Source organism: Callospermophilus lateralis, chromosome 3, assembly GCF_048772815.1.
Source record: "Callospermophilus lateralis isolate mCalLat2 chromosome 3, mCalLat2.hap1, whole genome shotgun sequence".
NCBI lineage: Eukaryota > Metazoa > Chordata > Mammalia > Rodentia > Sciuridae > Callospermophilus > Callospermophilus lateralis.
Window position 1 is genome coordinate 43,199,183 of NC_135307.1, and position 6,291 is coordinate 43,205,473.

The 6,291-nt window shown below is 34.1% G+C and overlaps 1 pseudogene; it reads right to left on the reverse strand.

Moving 5' to 3' along the window:
* Positions 1–303: 303 nt before the first annotated feature.
* On the reverse strand, positions 304–640 carry LOC143394624 (large ribosomal subunit protein eL36 pseudogene; annotated as a pseudogene).
* Positions 641–6,291: the final 5,651 nt, after the last annotated feature.

The window sequence follows — 6,291 nt, forward strand, 5'->3', positions numbered from 1 at the left end:
TACAATGAAATCTATTCATGCGGGCTGGGGTTATGGCTCAGTGTGTAGGTCGCTCGCCTAGCATGTGCGAAGCCTTGGGTTTGATCCTCAGCACCACATAAAAATAAATAAATAAAATGAAGGTATTGTGTCCAACTACAACCAAAAAATAAGTATTAAAAAAAAAGAAATCTATTCATACCACCTAGATTTTACCAATAACTTTTTACTCTACTTACCTTAGCATATACCTACTATTTTTACTCTACTGACCCTAGCATATATCTACCATCCATTTACCCCTCTGTCCATCTAGTTTTTTTTCTATAAATTTTTTTGAGGATCAGTGCTCAGTCCTTCCCAGTTTGCTTTCCTCATGATATCCAAGACATGGTGTTCCTCCCGCTTCGACTTTGTGTGGATGTGTGTTTCACCCTTTTCTTGATGAACTTGGGGGCCCCTTTGTCCTTGGAGACCTTAAGCAGCTCCATGGTGTGATGCTCATCAGAGAAAAGCCACACACTTTTGGGATCATGTCCTGCATTAACTTGGTGTACTTGGTGAAGCACCCACTGTGGTGGCTGTGCCTTGGTGTGCTCACATTCTTGGTTACCCTATGGCCCTTATTGAGGCCCACAGCTATGAGGTAGCATACAGCCATGGCTGCAGTTCTTCAGTGGCTGCTGGGGTGGAAGTAATCCATCTAATTTTTGATGCATTTTAAATTGCAGACATAAAGCAATTCACCTTAACTATTTTAGTATGCATACCAATAACTGGAACTCAATATATTTAGGTACAGTTTTTAAAATACAAAATTTCTATAAAATGAAATGTGCAAATCTTATTCATATATTTGTTGAGTTTTGACAAATACATTTGCATGAGTAACTCAAACCATTGTGATGGTCTACAACATTTCTATCACTCCAGTAGAGTTCCTGCATCCTCCTTTTCAAATAATTCCTGTCCTCACCTCCACCAGAGGCAATTGCTAGCCTAATTTTTATTTTTCCACAGTGGGTTGGTTTTGCCTGTTTCAGAATTTCATATAAATGAAATCATACAATATGTACTCATATATGTTAAGTTTCTTTCATTCACCTGTTTTTGAGATTCATCTGTTTTTTTTCCTGTTCTTTGTCAATGTCTTTTACTTATGAATATACTGAAAATTTAAGTTCCATTCTTATATTGATTGACATCTGGACTGTTTTCTATTAGGGACCATTACAAATAGGACATTTTCAGTCAAATCTTGTGGATCATATGTTTTCATTTATCTTGGACAAATGCCTAAGAGTCGAGTTGTGAGATCATAGGGTAGGTGTATGTTTAAGACTTACAATGCCAGACAACTTTCCAAAGTGATGGTAGTGTTTTAAATTTCCTCCAACAAAGTGTAAAAGTTCCAGTTATGCCAAATTTTTGTCAACATTTGATTTTTGTCTGTTCTTTATATTTTAGCTCTTCTGGTGAGTATATAGTGATGTATTATTGCATTTTAATATTTAATTAATGATGTTGAACATTTTTTCATGTCCTTATTGGTCATTCATGTAGTTTCAGGTTAATTAAGTATCTTTAAAAATCTTATTCCTATTTTATAGTTCAATTTTCATTTATTGTGAATTGTGATAGTTCTTTATATTTTAGGTCAGTGCTATCCAATATGGTCTCTGCACTGTCTAATATGGTGGAAGTTAGGAACTGAATTTTTTAAAAAAATATCTTTTTAGTTGTCAATGAATTTTTTTGTTTAATCAATTAATTTATATTTGGTGTGTGCTGAGGATCAAACCCAGGGCCTCACACATGCCAGGCAAGCAGTCTACCACTGAGCCACAACTTCAACCCAGGAATAGAATTTTTTATTGTACTTACTTTTGATTAATTTACATTGAAATAGCAACATTGGCCAATGACTCCATATTGAATGGTGCAGCTCTAGATACTAGTCCTTATTAGATACGTGTTTTGTAAATATTTTCTCCTATTATGTGGTTTGCCTATTCATTTTCTTAATGGAATCTTCTGATAAGTGGACATTTTAAAGTTTGATCAAGCCTACTTTTTCAATTTTTTGCTAAGTGATTATGTGTTCTGTGACCCATATAAATTTTTTTTTTGTACTGGGGATTGAACCCAGTTACACTTAACTACTGAGTCATATCCCTAGCACTTTTGTATATTTTATTTGGAGACAGGGTCTTGCTGAATTGCTTAGAGCCTTTGAACTTGTGATCCTCCTGCCTCAGCCTCCCCGGTTGCTGGGATTAATGGTGTGTGCTACCATGCTTAAGAAACTTGATTACTCTAAATTCAGGAATGAGTTTTCCAATTTTGCTCATTTTTTAAGATTATTCTTTGGATATTTTAGGTCCTTTAGATTTCCATACAAATTTTATAATCAGTTCATTAATGACTGAAATTATGATTAGAATTTTGTTAAATGTATAGCTATTATAAAGAAAATATTTTGACATTTTTAATTTAGGACTTTTTAAAGGAAGAATGTCTATGTAGGTTGATATATTTGAATGCTTCCTCAAAAAAGAAAAACAGTGTCTGATCAGTGTTTTGTATTTTAGGCTACAAGAGAACCTATAGTAGTATTTTTTCCACTTTGCATTGTTTACTCAGAAGGGATTTTGGATAAAAATCTCCTTTTCTCTTTTTATTAATTTTATTTAAAATGGTATACACAGACATAAAATTGTACATACTAATGGAATAATGTAATATTTCTATACATGCAAACATTGTGCAATATTTAAATTAGGTTGAACATATCTGTATTCTTGAATACTTATCATTTCTTTATGGAGAAAACATTGAAAATCTTTTCTTCTAGCTTTTTAAGATATTCAATACATAATTGTGATTTTTTAAGGGAGGGTACCAGGAACTAAACTCAGGGGCACTTGACCACTGAGCCACATCCCCAGTCTTATTTTGTACTTTATTTAGAGACAGGGTCTCACTGAGTTACTTAGCACCTCACTTTTGCAGAGACTGGCTTTGAACAGAAGATCTTCCTGCCTCAGCCTCCCTAGCTGCTGGGATTAGAGGCATGCACCACCACGCCCAGCACATAATTGTAATTTCTTGCTTTGATCTAACTGTAACTTAGTATTTATCCATGATCATCCTTTCCCCTTGTTTCCCTTTCTCCTATTCTCCCCAGCCGCTGGTAACCCTCATTCTACTCTGATATTCTATGATATCATCTTTTTTTATTTCTTATTTAATTAATTAATTTATTTATTTTTTAGTACCTTTGTCAAAAATCATTTGAACAACAATTTCTTTTGCAGAACCTGAGGTTAGAGTTGCAGACTCTTTGGATTATGAAAAATCAGGAATCTAAGATCCAAAAGACAGAATAAAAACCATTTCCAAGATGAATGAATGATAATAAATTTGAGAGATCCATACATAAATCTTTTGTGTTCTATTTAAGGAAGGCAATTTGAGTCTTCCCTCCCCTCCCCAAGTCTGAACCATCTCTATGTATTTGCCCTGATTTTCTCAAAATTATTTTGGGAAAAGTCAAGTTAAACAACTTTGTTCCCTTCAGTTCCTAATTTAATTCAATATGAGTCTGAGTGATAAATCTACAGATTATTTAGTTTAATCCCTTCATGTTGTCTTTCAGAAATAAATTTAGAGAGTTATATAATTTATGCAAGATAATACATCTAGTTGGTAGCAGATTTGTGACATTATCTGAATCTTTTCAAACTTTCTACTTCACTGATAATTCCATTATCAGCGTTGTCATAATAACTAACTGGTCAGCAACTCCTGACACCTTACATTGTATCTGGCACTGTGCTATCGATAGATGACACAAATTGTTGCTATGATATAACACTGGTCCTCAGATGAGAAAACACAACTAGAAAATAATAAAAGGTAATATGTAATAAAGTTCAAAATTGGATAAAATTAAGGATTAAGTGGTATGGATGAATACAAATATAATATCATGCCTCATTTTAAGTAAACCTGAATATGTATGGTAATATTGATTTGAGATTTAAAACAGGTTGTATAAGAGACTTGATATAGGTTAACTTTACTAATTTAAATGTATAAAACAAAAGTGATCAAATGGCACTTTAAGTTCATGCTCTATTAAAAAATGTTAAAGGCTGTTAAGGAAGGTGAGATTAATATAACTGATGAAATGACCAAAGAAGTCTTTATGAGAAGAGAAGCATTTGAGACAGAATTTCAAGCAATGATAGAATTAGCAAGAATAGAAAGATTTTAAACTATTATAATAAGTGGGACATGAACAATATTTTAATGAACATTTAAATAGCTTATAAGTTAAAATGTGATTACAGTGCTGCTCAACAAAGGCAATCAAATATGTTTGATGGTCTTTGAAATAAATTGCTTTTAACTAAAGCTAATACAACCTAAGTTTACATGAGAAGCTTAGAGGTGAAAATACCTACTAAATTAAGCAGTGGAGTAGGAGTCTAGATTTCTTTCTGTAGAGGTGGTGCCATTTTCCCAGATACTTCTGTGGTAGCTAGTCCTAAGGGAACATTGATTTTCAGCAGTATGTAGTCATCCTGTATAAATAAGAGTATCTGTTTGCTTTCAACAGTTTGCCTTAAAACAAATCATCTAACCTCTCTGATTCTTCATTTTCTCATCCAGAAAAGGGACTAACAAGAACTGCCCTGCTAACCTCATGGCAATTGTGAACCTGAAGATATACAATTTTTATTTGTCGATTATATTTCCACAAAGCTGGAGGAAAAAAAAGAATTGCAAAAATTATGGTTCAATGGAGATTCTTTTTTTTTTCATATTTTTTATTTGTTCTTTTTAGATGTACATGAGAGTAGTCAATGGAGATTCTATGCAGATATTTTTAGGAATAAATTTGGCAGAGTTCTCTGCAACATTGATTTGAGTAATGTGGACTTTGCCTAGAAAAGCTGCTGGCATAGGAGTGAGCCAGGCTGAAAGAGAGGCCGTATGGGCTGCAACCATCAAGGCCAAAGGGGCAGGACTTCCCAAGGCCTTAGGAGAGCACATCTCACTGCCAAGTACCCCAGATGCTAGATGTGGAGCTATAGGACTTATTTACTCAGCTATATTTTGGTCTTTGGCCTCCATCACTTCATTCTATGCTCCTGTTTCTTCCTTTGGGAATTGGAATGGTTGCTCTGTGCCGTTGTATATTGGATGCATGTAACTTGCTTTTTATTTCTACAGGAGCTTACTACCAAGAGTTTATCTTGAGCCTAAAATGAAACTTTGAACTTGAGCTTTTGGGCAATACTGAAACTGTTAAGACTATGGGGACTCTTTGGAATAAACTAAATTCATTTTTCGTTGTGAGATGGACATGAGATTTTGAGATCTTGGGTAAAATGTTATATTTTGGATATGAGATGACCCCCAAAAGCTCCTGTGCTAATGCAGGAAGTGAAGGATTCAATTATGGGAACCGTATGTTCAGTCCATCCTATTTTGAATAGACTAAATGGGTGGTAGCTGTAGGTATGTGGGGTGTAAGCCAAAATAAACTTTTCCTCCTCTGAGTTGCTCTTGTTGGATATTTTGGTTGTAGTAATGCAAAGCTAACACACTATGAAAAAAAATAAAACTTGGTTTGGGAAGCAAAGAGATTCTACAATTCATTACCTCCATGTTCCTTTTGTAGTGACTGATATTAAAATATTATTTTATGGGGTTTGGTAATATTATAAAACAAATGAATTATTATCAAAAGAGCTTTACAAGGTGAAGTCAAAGTACTCTTCGGAAGCAGGACTTAAGCACTATTCCACCTGCTGCCTGGAATGTGAACTTTTGTCACTGTCTCCTGACCTCTGACATCTAGAATGGCTGGACTAGTGGACATTTATATTTATCTAGAGGCCCATGAAGCATACCAAGAAGTCATAGGACTCCTGTTTTATAGACATTTCTTTATATTCTTTAAAAAATTCTATTGGTCTCATTCTCATGGCTCCTATTCTTTCTCAAGTAGCCCCCTTTTTATCTGGACCTTTAATAGTTCATTAAAGTTCCCACTTTTCCTACCTCTTTGGAACACTAATTTAGAACTATCTGAACCTATGTGTCCCAAATTGCAATTCCTAAGGTACCAAACAAAGTACTTTTTACTTTTGTAGCTTCTGAGTTTGGATTGATCAACAGTGAAATTTCCAGTAAGTCATATAGTACCACAAACTAATAACCACAAACTACTTGGGTACATTTTTCTACTATTCTGCTCTTTCTTTAGAGTTATCAGCTATGAAATGATAAAGTCATACT